This window comes from Pelobates fuscus, chromosome 11, assembly GCF_036172605.1.
Source record: "Pelobates fuscus isolate aPelFus1 chromosome 11, aPelFus1.pri, whole genome shotgun sequence".
In the NCBI taxonomy this organism is placed as follows: Eukaryota; Metazoa; Chordata; class Amphibia; order Anura; family Pelobatidae; genus Pelobates; species Pelobates fuscus.
This window is the reverse complement of record NC_086327.1, coordinates 127,445,213-127,464,558: the sequence shown is the minus strand read 5'-3', so window position 1 is coordinate 127,464,558 and position 19,346 is coordinate 127,445,213.

Genomic DNA, 19,346 nt, shown 5'->3' with positions numbered 1-19,346 from the left:
CTGAAGATTTAGATGCATACCGCCATAATTTGAAAATACTATCATCAATGCTTAAATTAGGAGGACGTCTGTTATTGGTTGGCAAGTTTAATGGTTCTTTTCACTCTGTGGGTGGACATAAGTACCACGTTTTGAAATTTAGTGAAGAGGAACATGGAAAGATTCTGAGAGATTGTGGGTTTTCTGTGGAGTATATGGAAGTGAAGGAAAGTAATGTACGCAATGATATTATGTATTGTACTCATCATTTCTTTGTCAGTGCTGTTAAATACAAGGAGCCGTGAAAAGATTTGTCTACAAATAAGTTTAATATTTTGGATATTCAATACCAATTCTTACATGCTTTATCTTCATGATTTTATTTAGATGCCTGACAGTGAATATTCTTACATTATCGCAGAGGTATATTGCCTTGTAAATATATATCTTCTAATGTTGGATACAGTATTAATCCCCATTGAGAATGCATCATACTGTGTGAGTTTTATTGACAAATCTATATACAATTTATTCAATAGACAAGTAACTGTCAATATAACTTATCCTGAGTTAAATATTGTCATGCAGAATGAAGACAGATCAATAAATTATAACAATAATGTTATACATTCATAAATAACTTGAAATATAGATATGCTTTGATTTCTGGGTTAAGCAGAACAATGCACGTGTTTCAAATTACAATAAAAATGGATCCTCACAAAACGTATTATGTATCGACCCAAATACTTCTAAAAGAGATCTAAATAAGTTTTCAATAAATTCAGTTCTGAAATATCTGAAAAGGTAATTTTCTGTCAAATGTAAAACAACATAATAATAAATGCTTTACACTGCCAATGTATAGATCTCTCCAATATACATCAAAAATTGTGAAAAAGACAATACAAATAAACAATAAGGTGGTGTGTATATAATGCAATAAGCAAACAATATTATCATCTTCTTCTACAAATTTCAAATGTGTATTTTCAACTGTAAGGTAATAGCTTATTGATCCAAGGATACATTTGACTGCCATTCTGGGTTCAATAAGGAATGTTTTTCCTAGCTTGTTGCAAAATTGGAGGTGCTTCAACATGGGTTTACTTTCCTTCTTTTGGATCAACAGCAAAAACTGAAGACTGAATGTATTATATATATTCTTTAGTGTACCCAAAAATGAAACACATACAAAACCATTACATAGTACAGCCTGTAATTATATTGACAATAATGTTATATCAAATGATCTCTCATTCAAAATATACAGAGCCAAAAAACCCTGGCTCAAAAAAAATCCAACCACAGCTCTTTTGATTGTGTATATGTTAGTCCTGCTAATAATTTCTAAATTAAAATATATAGGGGATAAAAGATAGTGTAGACTGTTTTAACACAAATGATGTTAACAACAAATTGTCCTTCAGTTAAGGACCGTTGACGGAAAATTTCCGTCATTTACTAAAGTTAACCCCAAATTGCTGCGATCGGGTTAACGCTATCCGAGGCAGACCGGGAGCACCGGATCGCGCTGCCCCTGCAGTAGTGATCGCTCTGACAGACTGTTCATAGACTGTCAGAGCAAGCACATGTGCTGCAGGGACTCACGGTCCGCCTCCCTGTGCTTTTGGGTTCACTGTGATGCTTTAATAAAATTAACCCCTTCCCTGCCAATTGATCACTGACTGCAGTGATTAATTGGCAGGTTATAAATTTTAATGTCATCTGATTTTTTTTTAACCCCTGAGGGTTAATTTTTTTTTTTTTACCCTCCGGGGTTACATTTATTTTATTAATTAATTTAAATATTTAAAAATTATATATGTAGCTAGCTGGGATGGGTGGAAGTTAGTGGGGAATTGGGGAATTTGGTGTTAGGCTAACTAGGGGTTAACGTTAAAAAAAGTTTTTAAGTTTTTAAAAGGCTTAAGCTTTAAAAAGGTAAAAATAAGTTTTAAAAAAATGTTTTAGTAACGTAAATGAAAAAAAAATAAAAAATACCACCCACCTTTACCCAGTCTAAATAAAAATTAACCTCTTCCCTGCCATTTGATCACTGCCTACAGTGATCAAAATACAGATCACAGTATTATACTGTACTCTAATTTCTTTTACCCCCTGAGGATTAATTTGTATTTATTTTTTAACCCTCAGCGCACTCACTTATCCACACACTTATGTCACAGGTGCCCTATCTAGCCTTGAACTCCATATGGATTTTTTTTCCCCAAGTAAGTAGGTTAATCTCATAAGAGCAGACATTAAGCTGTTAGAGTAGGACCTACCAAAGATGGGGTACATTGACATTGTGGCAGGCTTATGCGATGTATGATCATATAATGTAACTAATCCCCTATTATTTTTGCCTAGATTAGGTGTTGTTTTTTTTTTTTTTTAAACGAATAAAATCTGTCAACATTGAAGTTGCTGTTTAGTGGATAAATGAGTGCTCTGGATCTTGTGTATTGTATAAATTGGCCACCAGAAGCACCCCACTTATGCATGTTCATGTGAGTGCAGTATATATATATATACACTGCTCAAAAAAATAAAGGGAACACTTAAACAACACAATGTAACTCCAAGTCAATCAAACTTCTGTGAAATTAAACTGTCCACTTAGGAAGCAACACTGAGTGACAATTAATTTCACATGCTGTTGTGCAAATGGGATAGACAACAGGTGGAAATTATAGGCAATTAGCAAGGCACCCCCAATAAAGGAGTGGTTCTGCAGGTGGTGACCACAGACCACTTCTCAGTTCCTATGCTTCCTGGCTGATGTTTTGGTCACTTTTGAATGCTTGCAGTGCTTTCACTCTAGTGGTAGCATGAGACAGAGTCTACAACCCACACAAGTGGCTCAAGTAGTGCAGCTCATCCAGGCACATCAATGCGAGCTGTGGCAAGAAGGTTTGCTGTGTCTGTCAGCGCAGTGTCCAGAGCATGGAGGCGCTACCAGGAGACAGGCCAGTACATCAGGAGGCGTGGAGGAGGCCGTAGGAGGGCAACAACCCAGCAGCAGGACCGCTACCTCCGCCTTTGTGCAAGGAGGAACAGGAGGACAGGAGGAGCACTGCCAGAGCCCTGCAAAATGACCTCCAGCAGGCCACAAATGTGCATGTGTCTGCTCAAACGGTCAGAAACAAACTCCATGAGGGTGGTATGAGGGCCCGACATCCACAGGTAGGGGTTGTGCTTACAGCCCAACACCATGCAGGACGTTTGTTATTTGCCAAAGAACACCAAGATTGGCAAATTCGCCACTGGTGCCCTGTGCTCTTAATTTAACCCCTTAAGGACCAAACTTCTGGAATAAAAGGGAATCATGACATGTCACACATGTCATGTGTCCTTAAGGGGTTAAAGAACTCTTTAACAACGAGCTTCATTAAAGAAAAAAAAAATATGACTGAAACTTTCCTGAATAAAGAGAAAGGATTTTGTAAAAGAACGGGTAACAGAAAATGACCACATTTATGACCAAGGAAGAAAAAGATAATCAGATAAGAGAACTCATTACTTGTCACTCCAATGATTTATCATTTATGTCATGCAATGCAATGCCCATGTGGTCTGAATTATATTGGTAAAACCACTAGAGCATCTTAGGATAGAGGAACACATCAGAAATATTTTAAAGGGGATAGAAAGCCACAGCGTACTTCTCCACTATAAACACTACCACGACCAATCACCGGTTGGCACCATCTTTTTAGGTCTAAAAAAAATAGAGAGACTGGAGAGGAGGTAATTTTGATCTCAAATTCAGTAAATAGAAAATGCAATGGATTTTTTAAACTTAATACTCTCATTCCCTACGGTCTCAACTTGGATTTCGAGATGTGTCATTTTTTTTAAATGATTTCCTTATAAGAAAAACATTATCTCCTATATTTAGATAGTATACTTATAGTCCTTATTCTTATATGTCTGAACTGTCTTGTATATGAATCAGTTTCTTAATGTACTCTGTTATAATATTATCTTATTAATTTTATTTTTCATGAGATTTTAATGTGTTTAGCAATTAAGATTTATTAAATAACCTATTAATTTAATATCGTAAGGCAGTGGTTCCCAACTCAGTCCTCAAGTACCCCCTACCAGTTCAGGAATTAGGGATTACCCAGTTGTGTCTCAGGTGTTTTTAGAAGAAGAAAAATAAAACACTTTAGACACAACAGGGCAATCCCTAAATCCTGGACTGGTAGGTGGTACATGAGGACCGGGTTGGGAACCCTTGTTGTAAGGTAAGATTAGAAATAGTATGTTCTAATCTTTATTAGATGTTGTGGCAAAACTAGCCACTTAAGAACTGTATTTGTGTGAAATGTTTAATTTTTGTTTCTTTCCCCTTATATTACATGTATCGATATAGAGCATTCATGTGCTTGCAGCATACGAACGCCGCCCGCGTTTCGCTTGGAGTTCCACGAACAGTGATTTTCAAACACTGTTTGTGAAACGAACAAACTGCTGAATGGGAGACCACATAACGGGGGCCGTGTGTCTCCCATTAACTACTGCAACAATGTATCGCCAGTTGATTAATGGGTTTCATGGGTGGCCGCCGTTCGTATACCGAACACGTGGCGGCGGCCATCTTTGTTCACGAAAGCACAGCAGTGTTTGGTCGCTGAGTGCCTGGAACTAAAATCGGCTACTCGACTTACCGAACACCGCTGGACTTCCAGACCGTTCGGGACAATAATTCTTTCGGTATATGAACACTCTCAATGTATTTAACGGTTAATATGGTTGTTCGTGAAATCAGGTCATTCGAATGGCGTTCGTCTGAATATGCAGGGATCTGAGCGGTATTTCAGATGGTGCGCTCAGATCTCAGCTATTCAATGAAAGGTCATTCGGTTAATTTACTCTAATACTTTTTAAGTTATAGAATTTAATGTGATTATAGATAAACGGTTTACTGCCCTGTCTTTTGCCAACTGCCCTCAAAGTTGGAATCAAGAGGGCAGGGGAGACAAGGAAGTGTGGTCAGGAGGTGGTGCCAGTTCCCACCAAAGGGCTTGTACCCAAATAGATTAATGAACAAAAATTAGCAAAGAAAAGGAAAAAATCCCCTAAGGGATATTCCTATGCTGGCAATAAGGTAACAATGACACCTAAAGTAACAATAAAAATTGTCTACATGTCCTAGGGAGTATAGCTTGGATATTACAGGGAAGACTGTCCTTGTTATACTAATAGTAGTAATAAATCTTTATTGAATCTTAATAAATAACAGAGAGACACAGGCTTTTCCCTATATCCACATATCGCTGTAGGCAGATGGTACAGAGAACCCAGTGATTGTTTTTTGAGAGGAGAGAAAATTTACTCTCTATTTCAGTGTAACCGACACTCATATAATCGTCAGAATGAGTTATTGCCAGGTACTGGGCTAGTAGAGGAATGTAGGAGTAAAGATAAGAAAAAATAAATAAAAGTTATTATTGTATAAATTCCCTACTTAAAAAGCCTCTATGCTAGTCCCTAGTCTCCTGAAAACACCTTCAAGGGTGTTCTAATCTCAGTCTGAATCTGGGTATCTGAAAGAGCCAACTGCCTGATCAGCTTGAGCTTACTCGCTAGGATGAGCACGAAAAATAATAAAGAAAGGGTCTAAAAACCCATTGTGCAGATAAATACGATTAAGTGCATTGAGTGCATAAGTGCAGAGTGAAAAAAATATAACGACGAGCTTATCGCCCGACGCGCGTTTCGGTGTGTAGGAACACCTTCGTCAGGGGCTGAGCAACTGTCCTGGCGAAAAACCGGGACTTTTAAATGCCCGCTAACCAATCGGGTCCAGGGTTCCCCCCCTCGTCATCTGTGACGTGTACGGAGTCTACCCGCGTCACGTATGACGTACCTATCACGTGGTACGGGATAGCAGCGAAGGAGGAGTCTTTGAGAAAAAACGTCATATGATTAACGGATTTTTGGCCAGATGAATTGTAGCGAGTCCCTTGGGCAACTTATTGCCTTTTTCAAGGATTACTGCATTTTGATATCAATAAGGGATCTCTGGAGGCATAATGGAAGGGCTAGATCAGCCTCCTTCCCGGATGGATTTTCCCCTCTTATGACAGATTTATATACTAAAACAGGGAAAAGATTGTAAAATATGGAAATGACAGTATAAGTGTTACATTGTTTGTAAGAGTTGTTCTATCACATCGTATTTTCCCCTTCTTGGGAGACACTTTCAAAGTTTATACACTGTATGTGAGAGCATTCAGTCTAAAGCCTTTAAAAGGAATTTCTGCATAAAATATGCTAGAGTGAATACTCTTGATATGTAGCGAGGTGTATAATTAGAGAAAAGTGATTTATCTATATGCAATAGAGATATAGGTTAATATGTTTTATTGTATATTCCTATACTGTATACACTGTCAATTGTCACATGGTATGGGTGGGGGGATGGTTAGCTTTGTTTGAATAGGCGGACAGGTGCTCTATTAGTGATAGAAAAGTGCTTCATGTGAGAATAAAAAAGATGATTACTATTTACAAGTGTCAAAATTTATGTATAGAGATCATGTAATAAATGGTGAATAGGTAAAACCTTCGTTCAAACCGTTAGGCGACAGGGTTTGTAGGCGGTAAATCCAGTAACATTCCCGTTTCCTAATACGTTGGTCCCAATTGCCTTTCCTTTGGTCTTGTTTGATAAGTTCAATACCTTGAAACTTTAAGACCGTAGGGTCCCCTCCATGTGTAGTTTTGACATGTCTAGAGACCGAAGTCTCTATATGTCTAGTGGTTTTTACTGCATTTACGTGTTCAAGAATCCTTCTCCTGAAAGGACGGAAGGTTTTTCCCACGTACTGCATTGGGCATTGGCAGGTGATCAGATACACCAAGCCCTTTGAACTACAGTTAAAGAAGGATGGGGTGTCAAAATTTTGATTTTTCGAGCTGTTAGTAAATGTCTTAGAGTCCTTTCTAATAAAATTGCAGGCTTTACATCTACCACATTTGTAGGTGCCTTTTAGGTTATTAGTCAGCCAGTGTTGTGGCGTCACCGTTCTCTGGAAATGGCTGTGGACAAGGGAGTCTTTAAGATTCATACCTCTCCTTGCTACTAGGGATACTTGTGGTGGTAACACGTCCCTCAATTGGTCGTCCTGTTTCAGCAGGGGCCAGAACCTATGCATGATAGATCTCACACAGTTCCATCCCGCGTCAAATGTGGCTACACATCTAAGTTGTTTGTTGTCTGGTTCCTTGGTTTTCCCATGTGAGGAAAGGGGGCGAGGGTTCTCGTCCCTTATTAGACTCTCTCTGTCTGTTAGGAGGGCTCTGTGGTAGGCTCTCTTCAGACATTTGTTTGGATATCCTTTGGACCTAAACATAATGCGTAAATCTCTGGCCTTTAATTTGAAATCCTCCATATCTGTGCAGTTGCGCCTAAGACGCAAGTACTGTCCGATTGGAATCCCTTTCTTTTGAGGGACAGGATGATGACTCCTCCAGTTGAGTAAGCTATTTGTAGCTGTACTCTTCCTGAATAGGTTTGTTTTTATGCTACCATTCGGGTTAGGGATAAGTGTGAGGTCTAAAAAGGTTAGGGTGGGAGTTCCCACCTCTGTAGTGAATCTGAGATTTAAATCATTTTGGTTAAGTGTCTGCACATACTCTTGAAATTGTCCTGAGGTACCTGTCCATATGATTACTATGTAATCTATATACCGTTTCCAGTAATAGATGCATTGTGTCAGGTCACTGGTGGGGGTAGTAAAGATTATCTTCTCTTCCCACCAGCCCAGGTGCAGGTTGGCATAGGAGGGCGCACAAGACGTCCCCATAGCCGTCCCCTGCACCTGGTGGTAGTATACCCCATCAAACAGGAAAAAATTATGTGTCAGAACAAATTTGAGTAGTTGGATTGTGAATTCACTATGTTGGTCCAAGTGAGTACCTCTTTTCTGTAGAAAGTGTCTAGTGTGTTTCAAACCTAAGGAGTGAGGGATGGAGCTGTAGAGGGATTCTACGTCTAAACTACAGAGTATAGAGTTTGGAGGCATCTGAATTTTGGCCAGTTCAGCTAAAGTTTGCTTTGTGTCTCTTAGGTAAGATGGGAGTTGGGTGACCAATGGTTTTAAAATTTGGTCCAAATACACACTTGCGTTCTGGGTCAGATTATTGTTACCGGATACTATCGGTCTTCCAGTCAGGATGTTGTGTTGTTTATGTATCTTTGGTAAGCTGTAAAAGGTTGAGATACGTGGGCTGTCACCCAGGATATAGTCATATTCATTTTTGGAGATGAGATGATCATTCAACCCTTCTATCAAGATTACTTTTAGTTCATCTTGGAATTTTGTGGTTGGGTCATTCTGAATGACCTTGTAGGTGCTTTCATCAGTTAATATTTTTTTAGTCATTTCTACATAGTTTGGAGTGTCCATGATGACAACGTTACCTCCCTTGTCAGAGGATTTGATTGTAATTTCCTTGTTGTCTCTTAGGGATTTTAAAGCTCTTACTTCTGATGTGGATAGATTAGAATTGGGTTTAGAGTCTAGGTCAGATGTAGTGATTTTGTCTATCTCGTTGCTTACCAATTCGACAAAGGTCTCAATATCTTTTCCCTGTTTTAGTATATAAATCTGTCATAAGAGGGGAAAATCCATCCGGGAAGGAGGCTGATCTAGCCCTTCCATTATGCCTCCAGAGATCCCTTATTGATATCAAAATGCAGTAATCCTTGAAAAAGGCAATAAGTTGCCCAAGGGACTCGCTACAATTCATCTGGCCAAAAATCCGTCAATCATATGACGTTTTTTCTCAAAGACTCCTCCTTCGCTGCTATCCCGTACCACGTGATAGGTACGTCATACGTGACGCGGGTAGACTCCGTACACGTCACAGATGACGAGGGGGGGAACCCTGGACCCGATTGGTTAGCGGGCATTTAAAAGTCCCGGTTTTTCGCCAGGACAGTTGCTCAGCCCCTGACGAAGGTGTTCCTACACACCGAAACGCGCGTCGGGCGATAAGCTCGTCGTTATATTTTTTTCACTCTGCACTTATGCACTCAATGCACTTAATCGTATTTATCTGCACAATGGGTTTTTAGACCCTTTCTTTATTATTTTTCGTGCTCATCCTAGCGAGTAAGCTCAAGCTGATCAGGCAGTTGGCTCTTTCAGATACCCAGATTCAGACTGAGATTAGAACACCCTTGAAGGTGTTTTCAGGAGACTAGGGACTAGCATAGAGGCTTTTTAAGTAGGGAATTTATACAATAATAACTTTTTATTTATTTTTTCTTATCTTTACTCCTACATTCCTCTACTAGCCCAGTACCTGGCAATAACTCATTCTGACGATTATATGAGTGTCGGTTACACTGAAATAGAGAGTAAATTTTCTCTCCTCTCAAAAAACAATCACTGGGTTCTCTGTACCATCTGCCTACAGCGATATGTGGATATAGGGAAAAGCCTGTGTCTCTCTGTTATTTATTAAGATTCAATAAAGATTTATTACTACTATTAGTATAACAAGGACAGTCTTCCCTGTAATATCCAAGCTATACTCCCTAGGACATGTAGACAATTTTTATTGTTACTTTAGGTGTCATTGTTACCTTATTGCCAGCATAGGAATATCCCTTAGGGGATTTTTTCCTTTTCTTTGCTAATTTTTGTTCATAGAATTTAATGTGAAACTGTAACTTGGGCTGTATGGAGAGATCGAGTGATTATCAGTATATTCTTATCACTCATCTCTCCAGTGTATCAATGTATGCTGGGAAATCATCTTGTAACTTAGGTTTCCCATGTAGTCCATTGTTGTAAAACCCTTGCAAAGGCACTTTGGAAACCCCGTATATGGGGAACTGTATAAATGCTGTGACCTTTGATTAAAACCTCAGTTGACCTCCTGTGTCGTCTAGTTCTTGGGAGTAACGGATTGTTACTACGCTACCTGTGTTTTACTTGCTTATCCTGACTAGCAGCGAAGATATCGTGGATTAGCCCCTACTACTCCGCTACAGATGTTTTTGTATATGTATTTTTTTTAGTTATATTTTAGAATATATGTTTATATATGTTGCCATATACTCTATATTTATCATTGGTTCCCCCCTTTCTTTCCTTTGTTTTTCCTTTTTTTCCCCCCAATAATATGTGGTTATATACAATACTGTGTGAGTTATGGAACAAATTCAAATATGGACAAGGCACAATAAAACAATAGGATAAGGTGTGCTGAAAAAAAGATCGGCAATGAAAAGTACAATACGTCATATGCGGAAGTAACTGAACCCGGTGAGGAACAAGAGGCTTGGAACGCACATACGCCCTGTCGGAAGATTGGAAGAGAATTGGCGCGCAAACTTGAAACTACACAATGTATTTCCATCAACAGGAAGGTACTGAAGCAGGACTCCCTATGCTTGGAGGATCACATAGAGAGACTTCACCCAGCTGAGGAAGTCAAGAGGAACTTGGCGAAACGCGTTCTGGGGACAGGTAAAACTTTTTGATCACCTTTATGCCCTTATTTGTAGTGTATTATATTATCAATTTATTTGTATTTTTTTATTTAGTCTTGTTTGTAAAGATTTTTGTATTGGTCACTGCAGTTTGAATTGGGGTGATATACCCTATTAATAAAATAGCATTTTATACATATTCTTGGGCTATTGGTTCCTGCCCATAGGTTTGTAATCCTAAACTACACAATACGCCGTGATTTAGCCTATTGGTGGCCCACTTTTGTGAGTATATCATATATTGATACTTCACTCAATTTTATGGTATATACAATATTGCACCATATATGTCTTCTGCTTAAGTCCAAGTTTAGGACTACAAGAAAAATTATATTAAAGAAGGGGAAGGTCACCTAAACGGACATCCTGAGCTAGGTTTATAGCTCAGGAGAATGTGAGTGGTTCTTTATACAGTTTTTACCTCTCAACTGTTATAGTAGTTTTAGGCAAGTTTTAGGTAGTTTTTCTAGGCAATTTTGCCGATATCAACCAGCACCACTGTACTATACTAGGTCAAGTATTTTTTATGTATTGACTTATATTTATATGTAGCGCTACACCTTTTGGTTTATTTGTATATTTTTTGGGTCTTTATGGGAAGATTACACTTGGTGTTATAGCAGCTATTGTTGAAAATATTTTGTGCATAGCACTGTTTGCACTTACATATATTTAAATTTTTAGCGCCAGTATACTTTTTTTCTATGAGTGATATATATTTAGTCTTGTGAAAATACTGTTCAGTATTTAACCATGTGTTGGTTCGGGTTGGCAGAATTCTGGTGGCTAAGAACTAAATAAATTAAATAAATAAACATTGGCTATTTGTTATGCCTCCTTTTTTCTTTTATTGATCACTTCTTGATCTGTGAATTACAGCAACATTTAATAAATGTCCCTTAGAAATCAATCATCTTGTTTTCATATTAATCATCTCTTTTTTTTTTTTTGCTCCATCAATGGAATTTAGAATCACAAATAAAATGTACCTGTTTGGCCAATGAGAGGCTGGTTTTGTCTGTGAATCGGGTACATTTTGGCTTGGAGTCTGGGAATTTGATTGATAACCCGATCACCCTAAATTTAGCTAAATTGTATTTCAGGCTGAAACAAATCTCATTTTCTCATATATTATAAGTATATTAGCCTGAAGATTTTTTTTACATTTATATATTTTAACCACTATATATATACTTTTTGACATTGATATATATACCACTATATATATATAGTGGTTAATATAAGGCCAGTAAGGTATTGTCATGCATGAAAAAGGGCATTCATTCTCGGGATGAGAATACAATTTTGCCTCTTTATAAATCACTGGTAAGACCACTGTCAGGGTACCTGAGGTCTCTACCTTTGAGAAGGGTAGAGACTTAGTTGTTTATCCGTCTAGACACGCCATATATCCTGTTCCTCGCGGTCCATTCAGTCTTTCTAACGCTGGCCGCAAGGGATCCGCTTCCTTTTCTAACATGACGCTCGATACGTGACGTTTTGACGCTATCCCGAGCGACCTGCCACTCTATTGGCTTTATCCTATCAGCACTCAGCTGAGGCGTGTCTATTCTCTGGACTCAGGGTATTTAAGCTTGCTTCACTCGTCAGCTCATTGCCCTGTCGTGGTTCTAGCTTGTCTAGTCACTCAGTGCTCTGGTATTCTAGTTTGCTCTTTGGTTCTGACCCGGCTTGTTGTACTATTCTGCTTATCTCTGTTATCCCTCTGACCCAGCTTGTCTCTCGTTTACCTGTCTTCTCCTTACCTCGACCTCGGCTTGTCTCTGACTATTCTCTGTACGTTAGTCCGGCCATTCTAAGGCCCGGTATACGTACCTTTCTACTGTTAGTACTCTGCGTGTTGGATCCCTGTCCCGATCCTGACATTACGACAGGGCCAATGGATCCTGCAGGTACTAACAGTCAGCTTGGTTCTTCCGACCCCAGGTTTGACGCCATGGAACACAGGATGGATCAGATGGCCCTAGCACTACAGGCGCTTTTGTCTCGTGCTAGTAACCCACCAGAGGAGACACGTACTCCTTCGATCTCTCCTGTAAGTTCAGGTCTAGAAGTGGCCACTGTAGGTGCTTCTTCTCGTATTACTCCACCAGTACGTTATGGCGGTTCACCTGAGAAGTGTCGTGGTTTTTTGAACCAGATCAGCATCCATTTCGAATTACAACCCCGCTCCTATCCTACAGATAGAGCGAAGATTGGATTCATTGTTACGTTACTCATTGAGAAGGCTCTGAGATGGGCTAATCCTTTATGGGAGAATGATAACCCATTAGTCTATAACTATAATGCCTTTGTAGCTGCTTTTAAAAGAACTTTTGACCCCCCTGGTAGGAAGGTCAATGCAGCTAGATTACTGTTGCGCCTTAGACAGGAAAATCGAACACTTGTGGATTATGCACTAGAGTTCAGATCCTTGGCGGCAGAAGTTAAGTGGAACGAACAGGCTTATATAGATGTATTTTTAAATGGGCTATCAGATGTAATCCTTGACGAGGTCGCTACTAGAGAGCTCCCTGAGAGTTTGGAGGATTTAATTTCTTTTATCTCTCGCATTGATGAACGCTTAAGAGAGAGACAGAACACTCGAGATAGGACTCGTAGACCCTCCTTTAAACTAGCTCCTGCATTTCGAGATTCTGAGATCGAAACCTCACGTTTCCCTGAGCCTATGCAGATAGGTAATACTCACCTCACAGAGGAGGAGAGACAGTACAGGAGAAGGGAGGGTTTATGTATGTACTGTGGAGTCAGAGGTCATTTACGCCTAAATTGTCCCAGTCGTTCGGGAAACGCTCGCACCTAAGTTTCTCTAGAGGACAGGCCTTGGGTGTATCTATTTTGTCCTCTGTTCACAATTATAAAGATCACAGGCTTCTGTTACCCGTTTCTTTGACTTGGGAGAAGGGAGTAGTAAAAACCATGGCTTTGATCGATTCTGGAGCCGCTGAGAGCTTTATCGATCAAGTTTTTGTTAACAAGCATACTATCCCATCCCAGTTAAGGGAGACACCCCTGGCCGTTGAGGCCATAGATGGTAGACCGTTACTTGAGCCTGTTATTTTCCGTGAGACCATACCTGTGAATTTAACTGTTGGCATTTTGCATGAGGAAGATCTATCTCTGTTGATCATTTCCTCTCCTTCTATTCCCATAGTCCTGGGGTACTCCTGGTTAAAGAGACATAACCCTATCATTAATTGGGAATTAGGGGAAATAGTTTCATGGGGTCAGAATTGCCAAGAGAAGTGTTTGCGGAGGGTCTCGCCTCTTTGCCTGGCAAACACGTCGGCTAGCTCCTCTAATCCTACAGAGATACAAATACCGCCTCAGTACCTGGATTTAAAGGCAGTATTTGATAAAAAGAGAGCCGATACCTTACCTCCACACAGATCCTTTGATTGCAAGATTAACCTACTCCCTGGTACCATGCCTCCCAGGGGTCATGTATACCCGTTATCTACTAAGGAGAATTCAGTTCTAGAGGAATATATTCACGAGAATTTAGACAAGGGATTCATTAGGAGATCCTCCTCCCCTGCCGGGGCTGGATTTTTTTTTGTTAAAAAGAAGGATGGTTCTCTTAGGCCTTGTATTGATTATCGAGGTTTGAACAAGATAACCATTAGGAATGCTTATCCCATTCCTTTGATTACTGAACTCTTTGATCGTTTAAAGGGTTCTAACATTTTCACTAAGTTAGACCTCAGAGGGGCGTACAACTTGGTGAGAGTCCAGCAGGGACACGAGTGGATGACGGCGTTCAATACTCGTTACGGTCATTATGAATATACTGTAATGCCTTTTGGGTTATGTAATGCACCGGCCGTATTCCAGGATCTGATAAATGAGGTTCTTAGGGAATTTCAGCAGGAGTGTGTTATTGTATACCTGGACGATATACTCATACATTCTAGAGACATTGAGACTCACCACGATCAGGTCAGAAGGGTTTTGCACAAACTTCTTCAACATGGGCTGTACTGCAAATTGGAGAAATGTAGTTTCGATCAATCCCAAGTAATTTTCCTCGGTTATGTGATCTCTGGGGAGGGATTTAAGATGGACCCGGATAAGCTCCAGTCCATTCTGGATTGGCCTCTACCCAAGGGTCTCAAGGCCGTTCAGAGATTCATTGGGTTCTCCAATTACTATAGGCGCTTTATTAAGGGTTATTCTTCTATTATTGCGCCCATCACCAATATGACCAAACAGGGGGTTGATACTAAGAATTGGTCTACGGAAGCTCTCCTTGCTTTTAAAACTCTCAAGGAGCGTTTTGCTTCCGCCCCAATTTTGGTTCACCCTAATACCACTCTACCTTTCCTACTTGAGGTAGACGCCTCAGAGACTGGCGTAGGTGCTATCCTATCCCAAAGGCTAGGTGTGGATAAACCATTACATCCATGTGGATTTTTTTCTAAAAAATTGTCTGGTGCAGAGAGCAGATATGACATTGGGGACAGAGAACTACTAGCTGTTATCAAAGCTTTAAAGGAATGGAGACATTTATTGGAAGGGACATTACATCCTGTTACTATTTTAACGGATCACAAGAACTTGTCCTATATTGGAGAGGCCAAGCGATTGTCTTCCAGGCAAGCTCGTTGGTCGTTATTCCTTACCCATTTCAACTACGTTCTTACTTATAGGCCTGGTTCAAAGAATTCTAAAGCCGATGCTCTATCTCGCCAATATGAACCATTGGCTTCTTCTGAACCGGTTCTGTCTTCTATTGTACCCCAATGCAACATTATTGCTAACACAAGTCTCAAAATCCATTCCCCGTTGCTTGCCCAGATCTTGAACTTACAGCATCTAGCACCTGGACAGACTCCTGAGGGAAGAAAATTTGTTCCTCCTGAACTCCAACTGGAGCTCTTACAGTGTTTCCACGAAAGCAAGGTGGCTGGCCATCCTGGCATTCGCAAGACTTATTCCCTGATCTCCAAGGATTTCTGGTGGCCTTCCTTACGAAAGGATATTAAGGAGTTCGTCGGGGCTTGCGAGACTTGTACCAGGACTAAACAGCCTCACGCATCTCCCTGTGGTTTGTTGCTTCCCTTGGACATTCCTGAGAAACCATGGTCCTGTTTGGCCATGGACTTTATTGTGGATTTACCTGCCTCCAAGAGACAGACAGTTATTCTCACGGTGGTGGATAGATTCACTAAGATGGCTCATTTTGTACCGTTGCCTAAACTCCCCTCATCTCCTGAATTGGCGGAGATTTTTGCGAGAGAAGTTTTTCGCTTACATGGGATACCTTCTGAAATCGTTTCTGATAGAGGCTCTCAATTTGTCTCACGATTCTGGAGATCCTTTTGTTCTCAATTAGGCATCAAATTGAACTTCTCCTCTGCATATCACCCTCAGTCTAACGGAGCCGCTGAGCGTACTAATCAAAAGATTGAACAATATCTGCGCTGCTTTGTTTCCGAACACCAGGATGATTGGGTCGGTTTGATTCCTTGGGCAGAGTTCGCACACAATAATCTCGTTTGTGATTCTACTCGTTCCAGCCCCTTCTTCATGAATTATGGCTTTCATCCCTCCATTTTTCCTTCGGTCTCTTCTTCCCAAGGAGTACCGTCGGTTGATGATCATGTCGCCAATCTGAAGAAGTTGTGGGATCAGACTCGTCAGATTCTCCTGCATAATTCTATGTTGTTCAAAAAACACGCTGATAAACCCAGAAGGGCGGCTCCAGTTTTTGTCCCTGGGGATAGAGTATGGCTGAGTACTAAGAACATTCGTTTAAAAGTTCCCTCTATGAAATTTGCGCCTCGGTACATAGGTCCTTACAGGGTTTTGTCTCGTATCAACCCGGTTGCGTATCGCCTAGCTCTGCCGTCGGCCTTACGCATTCCCAACTCCTTTCATGTGTCGTTGCTGAAACCACTGATTTGCAACAGATTCTCCTCTGCGGTTTCCTCACCTCGCTCTGTTCAGGTGGACGGCCAGGAGGAGTACGAGGTCAACTCCATTATCAATTCACGATTGTCCCGGGGAAAATTACAGTATCTGGTCAACTGGAAGGGATATGGTCCTGAGGAGAGGAGTTGGGTACCTCAGGAGGACGTCCATGCTCCTCGCCTCCGCAGGGCGTTTCACTCCCGCTTCCCATCTCGTCCCGGTCCCTTCCGCCCGGTGGGCGTATCTGAGAGGGGGGGTACTGTCAGGGTACCTGAGGTCTCTACCTTTAAGAAGGGTAGAGACTTAGTTGTTTATCCGTCTAGACACGCCATATCTCCCGTTCCTCGCGGTCCATTCAGTCTTTCTAACGCTGGCCGCAAGGGATCCGCTTCCTTTTCTAACATGACGCTCGATACGTGACGTTTTGACGCTATCCCGAGCAACCTGCCACTCTATTGGCTTTATCCTATCAGCACTCAGCTGAGGCGTGTCTACTCTCCGGACTCAGGGTATTTAAGCTTGCTTCACTCGTCAGCTCATTGCCCTGTCGTGGTTCTAGCTTGTCTAGTCACTCAGTGCTCTGGTATTCTAGTTTGCTCTTTGGTTCTGACCCGGCTTGTTGTACTATTCTGCTTATCTCTGTTATCCCTCTGACCCGGCTTGTCTCTCGTTTACCTGTCTTCTCCTTACCTCGACCTCGGCTTGTCTCTGACTATTCTCTGTACGTTAGTCCGGCCATTCTAAGGCCCGGTATACGTACCTTTCTACTGTTAGTACTCTGCGTGTTGGATCCCTGTCCCGATCCTGACAACCACATATTGAATATGCTGTGCAATTTGGGGCACCTGTTCTAAAGAAGGATACTATGGCACTAGAAAAAGTGCGGATGTGGGCTACAAAATTAAAAAAGGAATGGAACATATCAGCTATGAAGAAAGGTTAACAAATTTAAACCTATTTAGTTTAGAAAAACGTCGCCTGAGAGAAGATATGATTACATTATACAAATATATTCGGGGCCAATACAAACCATTGTGTGGAAATCTATTCACAAACCGGACTTTACATAGGACACGAGGTCATGCGTTTAGACTGGAAGAAAGAAGATTTCGTCTAAGGCAAATGAAAGGTTTTTTTACTGGAAGAACAATAAGGATGTGGAATTCTCTGCCTTAAGAAGTGGTTTTATCAGAGTCCATACAGATGTTCAAACAGCTACTAGATGCATACTTGCAAAAACAGAATATTCAAGGATATAATCTTTCAATGTAGGGTAATAACTGCTTGATCCAAGGATAAATCTGACTGCCATTCTGGGGTCAAGAAGGAATTTTTTTCCTAGCTTGTTGCAAAATTGTGCTTCAAACTGTTTTTTTGCCTTCTTTTGGATCAACAGCAAAAAACAAATGTGAGGAGGCTGAACTTGATGGATGCAAGTCTCTTGTCAGCTATGTAACTATGTAACTATGCAACTATATGTCAATGTAAAATAGCCAAACTGTTATATTCAGTCAAGCATACAAAAAACAAGATTATTGGAGGGATGAACCACCCCCAATCTATAGAGTGAAGCACATCTAACAGTGTATATATATATATATATATATATATATATATATATATATATATATATACATATATATACAATAAAAAACCTACCCCCAGCTGTCCTAAAAAGGAATAAGATCTCTATTGTGCAAATCATTTAAACTTTAAAGACCCCTTTGTGCAGTAGTGATGGTTAAACGCACATGGTTCTGAGCCAGATATGACAGGCTCAGGTCGTTCTTGCAGTAGTGTACTTGGGTGACAGATTCTGTAGTATATACTCTCCAGGAGACAAAAAAGTAAAAGAAAATAGGAGATAATACAGTTAACTTATAGGTGACTGGTATATATCATAAATGTAACAGTCACCATGGGACTTATGGAACAGTTTACCAGGAGTTGGAGCCCAGTTGCAGGAGATGGCACAGGAAGCAGGCAAAATGCAAATCACAGTACAGATTAAGGGAAAATCCAAATGCGGGGTCAGGCGAGAAGCAGAAGTCCGGGCTGGCAGCGGAATAACAAAGTCGGTAAAGCAGGCAGAGGTTAGAGTCCATGAAATCAGTCAGTAGCAAATCAAAGATCCGTCAGGAAACACCAAACAGGCAAAATGACCAGATACTAGGTCTCAGGCAGGGCTGGCTTTTACAGCCTGCTAATTAGGTGCAGCTGACCCTAATTGGAAAAAAAGGCTACAGGTGGACCAGCACTGCTTAATCCAGACAAGGGGTCAGGAAGCAGAATAATGCAAACATAAACTGAAGCCTTCTTGGGTGGTGTAAGTAGATTTGCCAGGGTTATGTTGGGTGTGTGCACTGTGTGTTGACAGTGTGGTAGCGGGCTTCAGGGTATTTCAGTGCTTTTGTGGTGGTATGACATGTTATCTGGGACCTAGGTAGTGGTTGCGCTGTGTATTGAAGTCTGTGCCTGCAGCATGGCCGCTTTGCTTAGGTTGTCTTCTTTTAAAAATATATATATATATATATATATATGTGAAGGGTTATTCAGGAATTCCTGACAAATATCAATGTTACAACGTAACTTTTGTTAATTTTGAAAAAAAAATGGTTTGGAAATAGCAAAGTGCTACTTGTACTTATTGCCCTATAACTTGCAAAAAAAATCTAAGAACATGCTAACATTGGGTATTTCTAAACTTAAGACAACATTTAGATACTATTTAGCATGTTTGTTGGCGGTTGTTAATGCGCAACAGATTTTGGGGGTCAAAGTTAGAAAAAACATTTTTTTTTTAGTTTTTTCATCATATTTTATAATTTTTTTATAGTAAATTATATGACATCATGAAAGTAATGGTATCATTAAAAAGACAATTTACTGGTGAGAAAAACTGTATATAATA